The 18,833-nt window shown below is 44.6% G+C and overlaps 11 non-coding genes across 11 annotated transcripts; 7 read left to right on the plus strand and 4 right to left on the minus strand.

The window, feature by feature from the left end:
- Positions 1 to 229: 229 nt before the first annotated feature.
- Positions 230 to 301, plus strand: Trnap-ugg (transfer RNA proline (anticodon UGG)). The gene has a single exon. It is a non-coding gene; the product is annotated as a tRNA-Pro (tRNA).
- Positions 302 to 902: 601 nt separating this feature from the next.
- Trnav-uac (transfer RNA valine (anticodon UAC)) lies at positions 903 to 975 on the minus strand. Its single transcript has one exon. It is a non-coding gene; the product is annotated as a tRNA-Val (tRNA).
- A 235-nt stretch (positions 976 to 1,210) lies between these two features.
- Trnap-cgg (transfer RNA proline (anticodon CGG)) lies at positions 1,211 to 1,282 on the plus strand. Its single transcript has one exon. It is a non-coding gene; the product is annotated as a tRNA-Pro (tRNA).
- A 1,644-nt stretch (positions 1,283 to 2,926) lies between these two features.
- On the plus strand, positions 2,927 to 2,998 carry Trnap-ugg (transfer RNA proline (anticodon UGG)). The gene has a single exon. It is a non-coding gene; the product is annotated as a tRNA-Pro (tRNA).
- A 602-nt stretch (positions 2,999 to 3,600) lies between these two features.
- On the minus strand, positions 3,601 to 3,673 carry Trnav-uac (transfer RNA valine (anticodon UAC)). Its single transcript has one exon. It is a non-coding gene; the product is annotated as a tRNA-Val (tRNA).
- A 235-nt stretch (positions 3,674 to 3,908) lies between these two features.
- Positions 3,909 to 3,980, plus strand: Trnap-cgg (transfer RNA proline (anticodon CGG)). The gene has a single exon. It is a non-coding gene; the product is annotated as a tRNA-Pro (tRNA).
- A 1,643-nt stretch (positions 3,981 to 5,623) lies between these two features.
- On the plus strand, positions 5,624 to 5,695 carry Trnap-ugg (transfer RNA proline (anticodon UGG)). The gene has a single exon. It is a non-coding gene; the product is annotated as a tRNA-Pro (tRNA).
- Positions 5,696 to 6,297: 602 nt separating this feature from the next.
- Positions 6,298 to 6,370, minus strand: Trnav-uac (transfer RNA valine (anticodon UAC)). Its single transcript has one exon. It is a non-coding gene; the product is annotated as a tRNA-Val (tRNA).
- A 235-nt stretch (positions 6,371 to 6,605) lies between these two features.
- Positions 6,606 to 6,677, plus strand: Trnap-cgg (transfer RNA proline (anticodon CGG)). Its single transcript has one exon. It is a non-coding gene; the product is annotated as a tRNA-Pro (tRNA).
- Positions 6,678 to 8,321: 1,644 nt separating this feature from the next.
- Positions 8,322 to 8,393, plus strand: Trnap-ugg (transfer RNA proline (anticodon UGG)). Its single transcript has one exon. It is a non-coding gene; the product is annotated as a tRNA-Pro (tRNA).
- Positions 8,394 to 8,994: 601 nt separating this feature from the next.
- Trnav-uac (transfer RNA valine (anticodon UAC)) lies at positions 8,995 to 9,067 on the minus strand. The gene has a single exon. It is a non-coding gene; the product is annotated as a tRNA-Val (tRNA).
- Between the last annotated feature and the right edge of the window lie 9,766 nt (positions 9,068 to 18,833).

Genomic DNA, 18,833 nt, shown 5'->3' on the forward strand with positions numbered 1-18,833 from the left:
TTCGCCTCCTCTTAACCCTGAGAAAGCACATACCGAAACTGAGGCACTGCCGGCTGTTCATAAGCAGTGCTCGATGAAGTTATTTCACTTTTTATTCGTTGCCTTTAATATTCTTCTCAACAGTGGTGAGTGCTGCCTGCAGAAAGCGTTTATCTTGCGAATTCGCGTGAAAGTTTGTGTTCCCTGTGAGGCCCACTACTTGGGATTAACTTGACTGCTCCAGCCAGGTGGCTCGTTGGTCTAGGGGTATGATTCCTGCTTTGGGTGCAGGAGGTCCCGGGTTCAAATCCCGGACGAGCCCTGCCATTTTGACCGTGCTGAAGCGTAGGTGGAACTCAGCCCCGGTTGCAGCTCCTCAATGAAGAGTAGATGCCTGTTATAGCACGTGGATATAACAAGAATGCGGCGCCAGTAAAGTACGTAGGTGTAATTCGGTAGAAAGGCAGACGGTAATTTTGCATGCAACGGAAAACAAGGTTGTCTTTGCGGGATATGTGCACCGTGAGTGGAGATTCAGCTTAATTGTGCGACAGTCTACCCTCATCTTACTAGCGACGGCAACAACCAAGGGGTGGCATGTAAGATTGAGCGTGGCTAAGAGTTTCTCATTATTAGTTAGCATCACACTTTGACAGAGCTGTGACAAGGCGAGTAGGGTGAGCTCAGGAAAGCCAGTAGCAAGCGCACTTGAAGTAGCCCTGAAGAACCGGATTATAAATTTTGCCAGCCATAATGGAGCTAGGGGCGTTCTCAGTTACCAAATACCGGTGCAATAAGAGAGCTACAGTATTTGACAGTAAAATGACGCCCTATCCGTCTAGCATACAACATTGCTTGTCTCTGCATACGCGGACGTGAGGTCATCTCGGAAATGAAATCCGAAATATAGATTAAAATTGTTGTGTTCCCGCCCGGCATCGAACCGGGCACCTTCTGCGTGTAAAGCAGACGTGATAACCGCTACACCACGGAAACGACGGTTCTTTTCATGTACCACCCGGAGACTCGTAATAGCAACAGTTTTTCTTCTGTGTTAGCAAGGGCATCGGCTACGAGCTCCCTCCGATTCGTGAAGTTCCTGCAGTAAAAGACGTCGGTGAAAACAATCCAACCGCGACAGACAGGGAGAACGCTGGCTGAGCTGCAGCCCTACATGGTGAGACCATCAAAGGTGGCGTCATTCACATGCAGTGCGTTTTCGGAACGAATAGGCTCGTTGGTCTAGGGGTATGATTCCTGCTTCGGGTGCAGGAGGTCCCGGGTTCAAATCCCGGACGAGCCCTTGCGTTTTGTACAACGGTGTGGTAACAAATCGCATGGCGGCGGCTGTTTCGCGCATTTCCAGGCCTCCAAGTCAGCGCTAAAATCCGACAACCAGTTCTGAAACCGTTTCATGTTTCATTTGAGCCATGTGCACCCTGCTGATGGAACGTTTGAAGTTGATTTAAATGGTCACAGTAGAGATCGTAGCAAGTGTCTTGCTGAGTGCGACGAAAACGGGTTTCCGCCCGCAATCGAGCCGGGGACCTTCTGCGTGTTCGGCACGGCGCCTGGGCTCGGCGGCAGCTGCTGCTCTTTCCTTCCTTACGAGATACCGTCGATTCGCGCAGTCGTTATTGCAAAAGATGTCACCAAAGGCAATCGCTTCGATAGCGGCACTTTGCCTGGGCTCGGCGGCAGCTCTACATGGAGGCACCAGCAGCCCAGCCAGGCCGCCGCCGCCACCGGTGCGCCACAGCGCAAGGAGCCGGCGGCCGCCCTGCAATGCCCCTGTTGCTGCATATTCCACCCGCCCCATATCCTCTCCATGTCTGACTCACTACCCCAAATGACACTGCAGTCGACGTGCTTATTACTATCGCTTTTGGAAGAACCAAGGCGCAGTATTCTAGTGTCGAACCGGTACTGCAAATTGGGATTAAGCAAAAATTTATTGTGTGGTCGAGCGACAGCCTCGGCTCGCTCTTCCTACATGATCGCTTCTTGTGCGGAATAATTCCTAGCTCGCCGATGGCTTCGGAGTTGGTCTTCTCGAAGTTTTGCTTTCGCACTGCATTCCACAATCTTTTCGTTATGAGTTGTGTGCTTCGGTTTCCCGACTTTCTTGTGTTTAGTGCGTTTGGCTTCTCTTTACCCTTAGCCACCGCTTGTCGAAATTTCCACACTATCATCTGTCGATCTGCAGAGCTCGATGAAGGCATCGCGGCCGTTCCTGAGCTCGTGGAACGGTCGAATCTGTAGTTGTTTCCAGATCTCTCCCACACAACGGACTCCCAGAAGCTTGGATTACAGAAGTACGCCACTACTCCAAGCCGGAGATTCACGATTGAAAGCAGAATGACATGAGCTACACGCAGCTCCGATTTTTTTTTTTTTTTGTGTCTGACCTACTTTGAAAGACATTGTAGTCGATTTTCTTACTACTATCGCTGTTGGAAACCAGGTGATAACCGCACAGTATTTTAGAGACGATCAGGTAATGAAAATTTAGAATAAGTAAAACAGTATCAAAAGAAGTTGTGTGGTGGAGCAGCACATGCAATTCACGCTTCCTAGATAATCGTTACTGCATAGAATAATTCTTTTGTCTGCGGCGTCTTCAGTATCCGTCTTCTGGAAATTTTGCTTGCAGTATATTTTGCAATCTTTTCGTTATGAGTTGGTGCTTGGTTTCCCGATGTTCTTTTGTTTAGTGCATTCGCCTCCTCTTAACCCTGAGAAAGCACATACCGAAACTGAGGCACTGCCGGCTGTTCATAAGCAGTGCTCGATGAAGTTATTTCACTTTTTATTCGTTGCCTTTAATATTCTTCTCAACAGTGGTGAGTGCTGCCTGCAGAAAGCGTTTATCTTGCGAATTCGCGTGAAAGTTTGTGTTCCCTGTGAGGCCCACTACTTGGGATTAACTTGACTGCTCCAGCCAGGTGGCTCGTTGGTCTAGGGGTATGATTCCTGCTTTGGGTGCAGGAGGTCCCGGGTTCAAATCCCGGACGAGCCCTGCCATTTTGACCGTGCTGAAGCGTAGGTGGAACTCAGCCCCGGTTGCAGCTCCTCAATGAAGAGTAGATGCCTGTTATAGCACGTGGATATAACAAGAATGCGGCGCCAGTAAAGTACGTAGGTGTAATTCGGCAGAAAGGCAGACGGTAATTTTGCATGCAACGGAAAACAAGGTTGTCTTTGCGGGATATGTGCACCGTGAGTGGAGATTCAGCTTAATTGTGCGACAGTCTACCCTCATCTTACTAGCGACGGCAACAACCAAGGGGTGGCATGTAAGATTGAGCGTGGCTAAGAGTTTCTCATTATTAGTTAGCATCACACTTTGACAGAGCTGTGACAAGGCGAGTAGGGTGAGCTCAGGAAAGCCAGTAGCAAGCGCACTTGAAGTAGCCCTGAAGAACCGGATTATAAATTTTGCCAGCCATAATGGAGCTAGGGGCGTTCTCAGTTACCAAATACCGGTGCAATAAGAGAGCTACAGTATTTGACAGTAAAATGACGCCCTATCCGTCTAGCATACAACATTGCTTGTCTCTGCATACGCGGACGTGAGGTCATCTCGGAAATGAAATCCGAAATATAGATTAAAATTGATTGTGTTCCCGCCCGGCATCGAACCGGGCACCTTCTGCGTGTAAAGCAGACGTGATAACCGCTACACCACGGAAACGACGGTTCTTTTCATGTACCACCCGGAGACTCGTAATAGCAACAGTTTTTCTTCTGTGTTAGCAAGGGCATCGGCTACGAGCTCCCTCCGATTCGTGAAGTTCCTGCAGTAAAAGACGTCGATGAAAACAATCCAACCGCGACAGACAGGGAGAACGCTGGCTGAGCTGCAGCCCTACATGGTGAGACCATCAAAGGTGGCGTCATTCACATGCAGTGCGTTTTCGGAACGAATAGGCTCGTTGGTTTAGGGGTATGATTCCTGCTTCGGGTGCAGGAGGTCCCGGGTTCAAATCCCGGACGAGCCCTTGCGTTTTGTACAACGGTGTGGTAACAAATCGCATGGCGGCGGCTGTTTCGCGCATTTCCAGGCCTCCAAGTCAGCGCTAAAATCCGACAACCAGTTCTGAAACCGTTTCATGTTTCATTTGAGCCATGTGCACCCTGCTGATGGAACGTTTGAAGTTGATTTAAATGGTCACAGTAGAGATCGTAGCAAGTGTCTTGCTGAGTGCGACGAAAACGGGTTTCCGCCCGCAATCGAGCCGGGGACCTTCTGCGTGTTCGGCACGGCGCCTGGGCTCGGCGGCAGCTGCTGCTCTTTCCTTCCTTACGAGATACCGTCGATTCGCGCAGTCGTTATTGCAAAAGATGTCACCAAAGGCAATCGCTTCGATAGCGGCACTTTGCCTGGGCTCGGCGGCAGCTCTACATGGAGGCACCAGCAGCCCAGCCAGGCCGCCGCCGCCACCGGTGCGCCACAGCGCAAGGAGCCGGCGGCCGCCCTGCAATGCCCCTGTTGTTGCATATTCCACCCGCCCCATATCCTCTCCATGTCTGACTCACTACCCCAAATGACACTGCAGTCGACGTGCTTATTACTATCGCTTTTGGAAGAACCAAGGCGCAGTATTCTAGTGTCGAACCGGTACTGCAAATTGGGATTAAGCAAAAATTTATTGTGTGGTCGAGCGACAGCCTCGGCTCGCTCTTCCTACATGATCGCTTCTTGTGCGCAATAATTCCTAGCTCGCCGATGGCTTCGGAGTTGGTCTTCTCGAAGTTTTGCTTTCGCACTGCATTCCACAATCTTTTCGTTATGAGTTGTGTGCTTCGGTTTCCCGACTTTCTTGTGTTTAGTGCGTTTGGCTTCTCTTTACCCTTAGCCACCGCTTGTCGAAATTTCCACACTATCATCTGTCGATCTGCAGAGCTCGATGAAGGCATCGCGGCCGTTCCTGAGCTCGTGGAACGGTCGAATCTGTAGTTGTTTCCAGATCTCTCCCACACAACGGACTCCCAGAAGCTTGGATTACAGAAGTACGCCACTACTCCCAGCCGGAGATTCACGATTGAAAGCAGAATGACATGAGCTACACGCAGCTCCGATTTTTTTTTTTTTTGTGTCTGACCTACTTTGAAAGACATTGTAGTCGATTTTCTTACTACTATCGCTGTTGGAAACCAGGTGATAACCGCACAGTATTTTAGAGACGATCAGGTAATGAAAATTTAGAATAAGTAAAACAGTATCAAAAGAAGTTGTGTGGTGGAGCAGCACATGCAATTCACGCTTCCTAGATAATCGTTACTGCATAGAATAATTCTTTTGTCTGCGGCGTCTTCAGTATCCGTCTTCTGGAAATTTTGCTTGCAGTATATTTTGCAATCTTTTCGTTATGAGTTGGTGCTTGGTTTCCCGATGTTCTTTTGTTTAGTGCATTCGCCTCCTCTTAACCCTGAGAAAGCACATACCGAAACTGAGGCACTGCCGGCTGTTCATAAGCAGTGCTCGATGAAGTTATTTCGCTTTTTATTCGTTGCCTTTAATATTCTTCTCAACAGTGGTGAGTGCTGCCTGCAGAAAGCGTTTATCTTGCGAATTCGCGTGAAAGTTTGTGTTCCCTGTGAGGCCCACTACTTGGGATTAACTTGACTGCTCCAGCCAGGTGGCTCGTTGGTCTAGGGGTATGATTCCTGCTTTGGGTGCAGGAGGTCCCGGGTTCAAATCCCGGACGAGCCCTGCCATTTTGACCGTGCTGAAGCGTAGGTGGAACTCAGCCCCGGTTGCAGCTCCTCAATGAAGAGTAGATGCCTGTTATAGCACGTGGATATAACAAGAATGCGGCGCCAGTAAAGTACGTAGGTGTAATTCGGTAGAAAGGCAGACGGTAATTTTGCATGCAACGGAAAACAAGGTTGTCTTTGCGGGATATGTGCACCGTGAGTGGAGATTCAGCTTAATTGTGCGACAGTCTACCCTCATCTTACTAGCGACGGCAACAACCAAGGGGTGGCATGTAAGATTGAGCGTGGCTAAGAGTTTCTCATTATTAGTTAGCATCACACTTTGACAGAGCTGTGACAAGGCGAGTAGGGTGAGCTCAGGAAAGCCAGTAGCAAGCGCACTTGAAGTAGCCCTGAAGAACCGGATTATAAATTTTGCCAGCCATAATGGAGCTAGGGGCGTTCTCAGTTACCAAATACCGGTGCAATAAGAGAGCTACAGTATTTGACAGTAAAATGACGCCCTATCCGTCTAGCATACAACATTGCTTGTCTCTGCATACGCGGACGTGAGGTCATCTCGGAAATGAAATCCGAAATATAGATTAAAATTGATTGTGTTCCCGCCCGGCATCGAACCGGGCACCTTCTGCGTGTAAAGCAGACGTGATAACCGCTACACCACGGAAACGACGGTTCTTTTCATGTACCACCCGGAGACTCGTAATAGCAACAGTTTTTCTTCTGTGTTAGCAAGGGCATCGGCTACGAGCTCCCTCCGATTCGTGAAGTTCCTGCAGTAAAAGACGTCGATGAAAACAATCCAACCGCGACAGACAGGGAGAACGCTGGCTGAGCTGCAGCCCTACATGGTGAGACCATCAAAGGTGGCGTCATTCACATGCAGTGCGTTTTCGGAACGAATAGGCTCGTTGGTTTAGGGGTATGATTCCTGCTTCGGGTGCAGGAGGTCCCGGGTTCAAATCCCGGACGAGCCCTTGCGTTTTGTACAACGGTGTGGTAACAAATCGCATGGCGGCGGCTGTTTCGCGCATTTCCAGGCCTCCAAGTCAGCGCTAAAATCCGACAACCAGTTCTGAAACCGTTTCATGTTTCATTTGAGCCATGTGCACCCTGCTGATGGAACGTTTGAAGTTGATTTAAATGGTCACAGTGGAGATCGTAGCAAGTGTCTTGCTGAGTGCGACGAAAACGGGTTTCCGCCCGCAATCGAGCCGGGGACCTTCTGCGTGTTCGGCACGGCGCCTGGGCTCGGCGGCAGCTGCTGCTCTTTCCTTCCTTACGAGATACCGTCGATTCGCGCAGTCGTTATTGCAAAAGATGTCACCAAAGGCAATCGCTTCGATAGCGGCACTTTGCCTGGGCTCGGCGGCAGCTCTACATGGAGGCACCAGCAGCCCAGCCAGGCCGCCGCCGCCACCGGTGCGCCACAGCGCAAGGAGCCGGCGGCCGCCCTGCAATGCCCCTGTTGTTGCATATTCCACCCGCCCCATATCCTCTCCATGTCTGACTCACTACCCCAAATGACACTGCAGTCGACGTGCTTATTACTATCGCTTTTGGAAGAACCAAGGCGCAGTATTCTAGTGTCGAACCGGTACTGCAAATTGGGATTAAGCAAAAATTTATTGTGTGGTCGAGCGACAGCCTCGGCTCGCTCTTCCTACATGATCGCTTCTTGTGCGGAATAATTCCTAGCTCGCCGATGGCTTCGGAGTTGGTCTTCTCGAAGTTTTGCTTTCGCACTGCATTCCACAATCTTTTCGTTATGAGTTGTGTGCTTCGGTTTCCCGACTTTCTTGTGTTTAGTGCGTTTGGCTTCTCTTAACCCTTAGCCACCGCTTGTCGAAATTTCCACACTATCATCTGTCGATCTGCAGAGCTCGATGAAGGCATCGCGGCCGTTCCTGAGCTCGTGGAACGGTCGAATCTGTAGTTGTTTCCAGATCTCTCCCACACAACGGACTCCCAGAAGCTTGGATTACAGAAGTACGCCACTACTCCCAGCCGGAGATTCACGATTGAAAGCAGAATGACATGAGCTACACGCAGCTCCGATTTTTTTTTTTTTTTGTGTCTGACCTACTTTGAAAGACATTGTAGTCGATTTTCTTACTACTATCGCTGTTGGAAACCAGGTGATAACCGCACAGTATTTTAGAGACGATCAGGTAATGAAAATTTAGAATAAGTAAAACAGTATCAAAAGAAGTTGTGTGGTGGAGCAGCACATGCAATTCACGCTTCCTAGATAATCGTTACTGCATAGAATAATTCTTTTGTCTGCGGCGTCTTCAGTATCCGTCTTCTGGAAATTTTGCTTGCAGTATATTTTGCAATCTTTTCGTTATGAGTTGGTGCTTGGTTTCCCGATGTTCTTTTGTTTAGTGCATTCGCCTCCTCTTAACCCTGAGAAAGCACATACCGAAACTGAGGCACTGCCGGCTGTTCATAAGCAGTGCTCGATGAAGTTATTTCGCTTTTTATTCGTTGCCTTTAATATTCTTCTCAACAGTGGTGAGTGCTGCCTGCAGAAAGCGTTTATCTTGCGAATTCGCGTGAAAGTTTGTGTTCCCTGTGAGGCCCACTACTTGGGATTAACTTGACTGCTCCAGCCAGGTGGCTCGTTGGTCTAGGGGTATGATTCCTGCTTTGGGTGCAGGAGGTCCCGGGTTCAAATCCCGGACGAGCCCTGCCATTTTGACCGTGCTGAAGCGTAGGTGGAACTCAGCCCCGGTTGCAGCTCCTCAATGAAGAGTAGATGCCTGTTATAGCACGTGGATATAACAAGAATGCGGCGCCAGTAAAGTACGTAGGTGTAATTCGGTAGAAAGGCAGACGGTAATTTTGCATGCAACGGAAAACAAGGTTGTCTTTGCGGGATATGTGCACCGTGAGTGGAGATTCAGCTTAATTGTGCGACAGTCTACCCTCATCTTACTAGCGACGGCAACAACCAAGGGGTGGCATGTAAGATTGAGCGTGGCTAAGAGTTTCTCATTATTAGTTAGCATCACACTTTGACAGAGCTGTGACAAGGCGAGTAGGGTGAGCTCAGGAAAGCCAGTAGCAAGCGCACTTGAAGTAGCCCTGAAGAACCGGATTATAAATTTTGCCAGCCATAATGGAGCTAGGGGCGTTCTCAGTTACCAAATACCGGTGCAATAAGAGAGCAACAGTATTTGACAGTAAAATGACGCCCTATCCGTCTAGCATACGACATTGCTTGTCTCTGCATACGCGGACGTGAGGTCATCTCGGAAATGAAATCCGAAATATAGATTAAAATTGTTGTGTTCCCGCCCGGGATCGAACCGAGGACCTTCTGCGTGTAAAGCAGATGTGATAACCGCTACACCACGGAAACGACGGTTCTTTTCATTTACATGTAAGACATGCTTAGCGGCACAATGTAGCATTTAAATTTATGGAATCTGTAATGAATAAGTTTGAATTTCTTCCTTAACTTTTATGTGTGTTGGCCAAGTGAGTTATAAATTAGAGTGATAGTAGTATGGACGGCACAAACCCCGCTGAAAGGACGGCATACCAAAGGGGTAGCTTGCATTCAACTAGTTTCTTTTATGTCTTTGCTATAGCAAGTTATAACAGATATGTAGTTAATGACTCGTACAAACCTTTGAAAGTGAAAAGTTTTTGTAAATTTTTGGTAAGATAAGTTTATAAAAAGTATTTACCATGCTATGTTAAGTAAATAGGATCGATGTTGTGTGTTATTTGGACAATGCCATATTTTTGAGATGTAATAACTTTTTGTAGAATATTATTGTAGATGCAGCCCACTACCGGAGTCCAGGATTTTCTTGGTGATTGTAATTTCATTACTTATTTGCACTGTGTGTTTTGTTCATATGTAGTGATGTCTAATTCCCTAGCCGATTCTTTTACGCCTGTAGCTTCAAAGAAGTTTTCGAGGGCGGGGATGTAAGGGGTCCGTAGGCCCTTACCTTAAGTTTTGCGACAGCACAGGTCGACAGGACAAACAATCGATAGTGTGTGTCGGGTTGCGAGAGCGAGAGCGAGTGTTGAGACAGTAGTGTGGTACGCGCTGCGGGCCGAGCCGGGTGGAGGTCTGTTGCTGGAATGCAAGACCGTACCGACAAAGGGAGTGGCCATCGCCGTGGTTTAACCCCTTTGTGTTAGAAATATAATGGAATGTAACATCTCCGTAGCAGTCCAATCCGATTGCCAGCCCCATTAGGTACACGGTCACAGTAATTAATATCTGTTTTGGGCTGCTATCAGATCTCAATCGAACGGGATAAGTCAGTAAAATAAACCGGAGTGTTACAGCGTGTACAGGTACAGCTGTCCTTGCATCTTCAACAGGATGCCACAGTTCATCAAGAGTAGTGACTGGCGTATTGTGACGAGCCAGTTGCTCGGCCACCATTGACCAGACGTTTTCAATTGGTGAGAGATCTGGAGAATGTGCTGGCCAGGGCAGCAGGCGAACATTTTCTGTATACAGAAAGGCTCGTACAGGACCTGCAACATGCGGTCGTGCGTTATCCTGCTGAAATGTAGGATTTCGCAGGAATCGAATGAAGGGTAGAGCCATGGGTCGTAACACATCTGAAATGTAACGTCCACTGTTCAAAGTGACGTCAATGTAAGCAAGAGGTGTCAGAGACGTGTAACCAATGACACCCCATACCATCACGCCGGCTGATAGGCCAGTATGGCGATGAAGAATACACGCTTCCAATGTGCGTTCATCGCGATGTCGCCGAACACAGATGCGACCATCATGATGCTGTAAACAGAACCTGGATTCATCCGAAAAAATGACGTTTCGCCATTCGTGCACCCAGGTTCGTCGTTGAGTACACCATCGCAGGCGCTCCTGTCTGTGATGCAGCGTCAAGGGTAACATCAGCCATGGCCTCCGAGCTGATAGTCCATGCTGCTGTAAACGTGGTCGAACTGTTCGTGAAGATGCTTGTTGTCTTGCAAACATCCCCATCTGTTGCCTCAGGGATCGAGACGTGGCTGCACGATCCGTTACAGCCATGCGGGTAAGATGCCTGTCATCTCGACTGCTAGTGATACGAGGCCTTTGGGATTCAGCGCGGCGTACCGTTTTACCCTCCCGAACCCACCGATTCCATATTCTACTAACAGTCATTGGATCTCGACCAACGCGAGCAGCAATGTCGCGATACGATAAACCACAATCGCGATAGGCTACAATCCGACCTTTATCAAAGTCGGAAACGTGATGGTACGTATTTCTCCTCCTTACACGAGGCATCACAACAACGTTTCACCAGGCAACGCCGGTCAACTGCCGTTTGTGTATGAGAAATCGGTTGGAAAGTTTCCTCATGTCAGCACGTTGTAGGTGTTGCCAACCTTGTGTTTTTTTAGCTTTTCAAGCTAATCATTTGCATATCACAGCGTCTTCTTCCTGTCGGTTAAATTTCGGGTCTGTAGCACTTCATCTTTGTGGTGTAGCAATTTTAATGGCCAATAGTGTATTTAGCAGGAGGTGCTGCAGCAGTTAATAACACAGAAATTGTGGGTAGGCAATGCAGGTTTGTCATACTGAAAAGTCCTTTTACCAAGCTAGTTAACTTGAAGTGTATTAGATTATTAATGTTAGCAGTTTAGATCTGTTTTAATTGAGAACGCCCTTGGTGGCAAACTTTAATTATTAAACTTTAATTATTAAGGAGAGCTATCAATAAATAAATGAGTCCTGATTGGAATAAAGATAGTGTCAGCATTAAATAATGAGTTGTGATTTAGCTTTAAATAATGTCTGTAAGCAGTTTTTCTTTCAAGTCACTGTTAGCTGATTATAAAGGCCTCAGCGTAAATGGTTAAATCAACACACTTTGTTGTGAAACAACTACGTAAAGTTCTGGCATTTAAAATAGCCTTTTACAATACAGAACGCAAATTTAATTTGATCTCTTATGGAGAAGAACTGTTGAGTGGTATGTTGAAAACTGACTTGAATTCACTAATGCACCTAAATAATGTTTATCGATGGAAAGTCGAACTGACAACTCGCAGAAATGTATTTTTGGTTGACAGTCCGCCATGTGAATGGAGAAATGTGCGTGCTGCAGCTTCCCACCTGTTGTAGGATCTCTGATGTCGATGCACCGTTGTCTCGTCGTTCGCTAAACCATCTAGATGCTCCATAATAAACTTAACCTGTTTCGTAGGCCGGGACAGGTTGGTCGAGGTAGTATAATGTTAAGAACACAAGATGATTTCCAGAAAACAACAGTTGACGGCTGGCCATGTATCCACCCTGACGCGCAGTCCGCTCGTTCATTTTTCACAACGCCAAAATTAAATTGTTTAGGAACTTCGCCCTCATATAAATCTCAGACACAGTCTGGGGCATATGGAACCAGCCCAGACACAGTTCACAGTCTGAAATGACGACTGTCGCTCCCACTTGCAGTGTTCAGCTTCACTTTTAATTGCAACTCTGCATAACTCACAGTCGTTGGTCAGCTGTCTCATAGCAGCACTACCCAAAGATATTAATTTTTTTATAACAGGTGGAAGTTGGCTCAAATGGTTCAAATGGCTCTGAGCACTATGGGACTTAACATCTGTGGTCATCAGTCCCCTAGAACTTAGAACTACTTAAACCTAACTAACCTAAGGACATCACACACATCCATGCCCGAGGCAGGATTCGAACCTGCAACCGTAGCAGTCGCGGAAGTTCCTGGGATTCAAACGAAATTACATAACACATGGGAACAACGTTACGCAATAGATAATAACATTGATTCTACGTAGTACATTACATCGCATCTGTACATAGAAAAATCATAACCCAAGATAAGCAACGGTGACACAAAAAGGAAAAAACTACATACAAGTGAATTGGTACGTTAAGGGATGGGGAGGTTCTCCGCAGAATCGGAGAAGGAAGGAACATATGGAAAACACTGACAAGAAGACGAGACAGGATGATAGGACTTACCACGGAATAACCTCCCAGGTACTACAGGGAACTGTAGGGAGTAAACACTGGAGGGAAAGACAGAGATTTAAATACATCTAACAAATAATTTACGACGTTAGGTGCAAGTGCTACTCTGGGGTGAAGAGGTCGGTTCGGGAGAAGAATTCGTGGCGGGCTGCATCGAACCAGTCAGTACACTATTGACACCAAAAACTAAAAACTTTGCGAATTGCGACCTTCAGCACGCTCACTTTTGTATAGTGTTTCGTAACTGATAACGATAAGAATTCGACATTACAGGTAAAGAAACCCCTGAATCGACTAGCGACTAGGGAAGTTGGCAGTCGGCGATGACGTTAGTGAGATTTCCTGATATTTTGGTGACAGCTGTTCATGGAGGATTATCATCCGTGACGACCTCGCCTCCATAGTTGGCCTCCTCGCTTAGTTTTCCTGAATTCGCCAGCTAGGCGAGCTGCTGGTACCTCTGTACATCGACGGAAATCGGCTACAGTATGTTGGGGAACAATCTCGTCCTGGCTACGGCTGTGGATTTCGTACCACAGGTCGACTTTAATCGCCTGCAATCGACTGGCGAGAATAGGATTCTTTTGATGGTTAACGTCTTGCAGCGTAATATTAGTGGACACTCGTCTTCCTTCTGTCCAATAGTGTACAATGTGTCCAGGATTCCCGCAGTGATAAGATACTACAGTTTTGCTTTTCTTTCTCCTAAAGTGTTTCGGTGGGGAACTGTAGTTGGCGGTGGAGTTGGCTGTAACTGCGTGGGTCGCATGCTGAGTTATCCTTTTATGGTTGCGGTATAAGTTCCAGTTCGATGAGTCCATTTCTCATGGCGCTTTCGACTAGTGTTCTGCGTTGGTGTCAGATATCGAGACACCACTTCTTCGACATTCCTTATTATCTTCTTGCGTATGAGGTGACATTCACGGCTGGTATCTCTTGTAAACTTGGACCGACATTTCCGGATTCGATACAATGCTGTACCCCTTTCCTTACTATCTGGTGTAAGAGAGAGGCGAGCTCATGGTTGTCTTCCATGACTGCCATAGGGACGATTTTCGACTGTCGGCCACACCTCCTTCTTTCGATCTTTTTTTCCTGATGCATTTTCTGGATTCGTCACTGCTGGGCTGGGCTATCCAAGTGAAACTACACGTTTGTGTACAACGTTATGTCATCTTGGCTGCCGTATTTGGCGATTCTGTAGAATCATTTCAGCCATGTCCTTGGATGCAGACACGCATCTCTGGAAAACATCGATGGGTGCCTCATGAGCAACTGACTTACTTCTGTTTCGGAATCCATCTGTCTCCTGAATATACAGATCTTATGAATGGCGTACTGCTTTTATTGCGGTTGCTGTCCGTGTCAACGACAACCTTTATGTTGATTGGTTGGAGGAACGGTGATGTCTATGTTTTGAAGTACCCGGCGTCTCCACCAAACAATGTTGCGTCGAAACCGCAATCAAGTCCAAATACGAAGGTAGGGTCGTCAATGAAACCCAATATATAGAACTGAAGGCAGGTCTATTGCTGACATCAACTTACAGCCAAAACTGAACGCCTGGATGGTGACTACAGTTATTTACGCAAACGTCGAATATTCCAGTATATATAAACAGTACAGACACAAGATAATTCAAGAGCATTCCAGACACGATAACTACTATGTAAAAAATAGTAGCTGGTGATCGGGTATGAACCTAAGCACGCTATCCACTATGCAGCACTGTGTGGGTTTCATTCTTTTTTTCCATAGTTGCAGAGAAACTTTACGGTATGATATTTTTCTTCTTAAGGAAATGAACTTTCTTCTTATGTGTAGTAAACGCTTTTTCACCTAAGTTGCAGTCATGGCCATTGGTAATGTGAAAATATTACACGTATATGGAGTCTTGCTTGTTTAGAAATAATAGCTTCTACTAAATTGGAATTCACATGTGAGAATAAAGGTATAATAGATGAATTCAACAGCCTTTCAATGACTTTTTTGCTAAAACAATTTAAATGATAATATGAAACCTAAATTGAAAAATGTTATCTAAATTTCATTCCAGCTGGTTTAGCATCCTTTGCTATTATATATTCTCAAAATAAATCTTTGTTTCCGAAAGCTAAGGAATATTCTAAATGAAGTTGTCTTCCGTCTCATGAAATGAATTTCGTTCTTTCTCTTTATTTCTTTTCGGCTTTCTGACTTAAAGTATTCCTTTTTGATAACAGCGACAATTTACTTGTTTAAAACTCACTTACGCCCTGCTTTGTGTGTGATGCTTTTTTTTTGGCTTGTGTCTATGTGAAAGGAAAAAAGAAGCTGACCCGGAGCGAGTGGGACTCGCACACTAAGTGTTCCGTACAAACGTAATTATGTATATGGACAATTGCAGTAATCGCTCCTGGATATTTGATGATGGATAAATTCCGAAACGTCTCATATGAGCGATAAAATCATTCCTTGCCTGAGGTTTGAGTGTCATCACTGCGATCGAGTCAGCCTGAATGCAGAACTACTATTGTTTTTTTATTTCAAGTTTGACATCGGATAACAAAAGACAATGACATTTTTTGGTGTAATATAATTACAGATTAACAGTTTTTTGAATTTTTCCTTTACCTGTGATTAAAAACCTTGCTTCTTCGTAAATTTCGTAACTCTAGGCCACTGGGAAGTATCATATAGGTTGTGATAAGAGAGTTTGCGGGTATCAAAGTATGTGACCAAAATGGCCGCAGATTTGGTTTGTATTGCCTTAGGAGCTTGCATTTTATTACACCGCTAAGGGTTACGTGGAATAAATTTGAACTTAATAATTCTACATGTTCCTGGGAAAAAGGGGACTTAACAGATGGACAAACACGGAGTCAGATGAGAAATGACAAAAATCTTTTTTTCGTGTGACGTAATTACAAATTTACAGTTTCGTATTTTTTCCTTTTGGCTGTACTTTGAAATCTTGCTTCTTGCCAAATTTCATGATTCTAGGCCAACGGGAAGAACCACACAGGTTTTGATGAGCGAGTTTGCGAATGTCAAAAATTTGATATAAACAGCCATATCTTTTGAGAGTACTGAATTACAAGCTTCCCTTTTTTTCACCGATATGGGACCGTAGGCCTTATTATTTGACATTAATTTGAGCTTGATACACCTAGCTCTTCCCAAGAAAAAGGGGTGTTAACAGACGGACGAAAAAACAGATAGTCAGATAAGAAATGACAAAAAAATTTCTCGTTTGATATAATTACAAATTTATAGTTTTCGGATTTTTTCCTTTAGTTGTACTTTGAAACCTTCCTTTTTAACAAATTTCATGATTCGAGCCCGAAGGAAAGTTCCCTATAGGTTTTCATGAGTGAGCTTGCGAGTGTTAAAATATATGACATAAATGGCGGCACCTATAGATTCATTGACTTAGAAGCCTTAAATTTTTACATTGTCAAGGGACCATAGACCTTAATATGTGACGTAAATTTCAATTAGATACGTCTGTTCGTTCCTGAAAAAAAAAGAAATTTTTTACAAACAGATAACAAAGAGAGGCACGAAACTCTAAAAAGTATTCGGAACAAATAGACTTAAAAGAAATACTTGCATAAACATTTCTTGATAGTATGGAACATAAATTTAAAGTTTTTAGGTTAACTCTAACTCTTTCTTGGTTGCAAACATCTAGTTCACCGAAATCCAGAATCGAGGAAAAAATTAGGATTGTTTATTGTATTAACGTTTCAGCTGAATCCTTATCTCCCAATATTACTGCGAAAGGAAGTCCTGAAAATACTGTTCGTAGGTTTTGACGTGTTTAATGCGTAATGAGTGAAGTGATCAATGAGCCAGGTGTAGCTGTTTCGTTTAGATTCGGGGAACAGTTTCCAATCCGGCTCCAATAGTCCTGTTATGGATGTCATCTGAGGTGAGGCCCTATTTATAGCTGTCAGATTTTTCCGACTCCAGTTCCAGATGTGAAAGGAGATTTGTCATAAGAAAGGATTCATATTTTCTTATAACACTGTCGTCATATTTCTGCTGGCTGAATGCCGTGTATCTGCTGGTTGGTATAATTCAAACAAGGGTTAATTGATATTTTTTCGCCCTGACAATCCTTTTAACTGGTTTCAAATAGATTACAATTGCTTGTATCTTTCTCTCTTTCTCTTTTATTCTTTTTCAAGACACCTACCTTGTAGGATCTGCAGTAATTCCAAAAGACATCTTTAACTCTCTAAGCTTCAGGGAAACCAAACTGCTGCTGCTAAGATTTGCTTGGCTATGGTGTATGTGAAGACAATATTTATAGTGAGTGACAACTTTTTTCTCTTCTGTCTCTTCTTCGGCTTCTTTTTACGCTCGGCATATATCTTTGGTGATTTGGACTAAATTTTATTTTGTTTTATATTACCAAATGTAACTATATTTCTCTTTATTTATTTCGGTACACGAACCTCTCATTAACAGAGACGGCGAAATACTCAATTTCTTTTTTATCTTCTTTGTAATATTAAATGAAACAACAAGTTTACTGTTGACAGCCGCCAAGAGTACAAGAGATTGACCTCATTCACAGATAATTCATCACACCAACAGCTTGTACCCCTTGTCAGCTTAAAACTGTATGTACATCAACTACTGGCACAAATGTATATCTATCTGCATATGTTATAGCATTAACCAATGTATTACCCCAACCTTTAGGCAGCTAATATATGCAACATGTAATCTTAAGATTCCTTGCCATGTAAATGTTTGCACTCATATAATCACTCTTTCCTCTCTCTCTCTCTCTCTCTCTGTTTCTCTCTCTTCAAAGAGTGTCATCTGTGTATGATTTTACTGCTGTAGCCAATATGATCATTGTAATTCAAGTCTGTAACATTTCACCTAATTGTTTTTAGCAAGTATGGAGTTTAAGCCATTTTAACATCTAACCTGATTGTATAAACGAGTACGAATGTTTAGCTGTTTTAACTTTTCAAAATTGGATTTATATACCATCAGAAGCACACACACATATATTCGACACCTCAAAACAAACACCTCCAAATGCTTTAAACAATTATTCTGTAATAATGTTGTTACGATGTATATTCTTTGCACTTTGCGATTATGTCTTCTCTTCTGCTATACGAACCTTGCACCCATCTGATTCCAGACGCCATTTTTGTTTGCAAATGTGGCAGTGTACATGTGATTTGTTACGACAGCAAAAGGAACCTGTGACCTCTGGAGGTACTCTAGTTTACTTATTTAAGTTTACCATTAGATATCAGTTTAATTTTTTGTCAAAAGTAATCCAAAACCATATTCTGAAATAGTGTCTTGTTTCTCCACTAGGCAGTGCCACAAGTTCCTCCAAAAATCTTAACACAACACACACACAAATGTAATACTAACTAATGAAAATCCACCCGTTGATGGAGGTTTAAAACTTCGAAACGCGTCGTGGAAATAAATAAAACGGTGACTGGTAACAGTAAACTTGTTGTTTCATTTAATGTCAATAACAGTCACGGTAAAGCCTAACCTAAAAATGATCGCATTTAAAGTTCTTTGTAATACTTTTCTTAAATGTACCATGTAAAACTAAATGTAATCTGTAGAACCGTTGTATGAAGTGTGATGCGAGAGTAATTTCGATAATTGCAGTAGAACAGGGAGTGTCAGTGAGTGGGTACAGTGATGGGTAAGGGGAGACAGTGGGTGCTGTGCGGTGTAACGCGCTACTGCCTCGTCGGATTAAAACTCACGCAAATTCTGCGATCGAATTTCGGACTTTGTTTGAACTAGAAACTGATCTGAACGGTATGAAAGAAAATGCTATAATGTTATAATGTCTGAATACAGCGAGCTTCCTGGAGTGCCATAAAGAGCAGTAATGGTGCACATACAGGGGTGAACGGCGATTGTCGTGATTATCGGTTTTAGAACCACGTAATTTGAATCTCATTGAGTTACACAAACACATGTAATTTAATATTCTTATTTTAATGGCATTTTAATGAAATGCGCGATAAAACAGTAACCATCATTCTGGAAACATTCAAACTCGTTACCACATGTGAAAATTGTTCACGAGAACTGTGTCTACGGGATAGTGGACGAACTGTAGCTTCGTGACCGGTGAATTAAAATGCGTTTTACATCGTTTCAA

This window comes from Schistocerca serialis, chromosome 2 (genome assembly GCF_023864345.2).
Source record: "Schistocerca serialis cubense isolate TAMUIC-IGC-003099 chromosome 2, iqSchSeri2.2, whole genome shotgun sequence".
In the NCBI taxonomy this organism is placed as follows: domain Eukaryota; kingdom Metazoa; phylum Arthropoda; class Insecta; order Orthoptera; family Acrididae; genus Schistocerca; species Schistocerca serialis.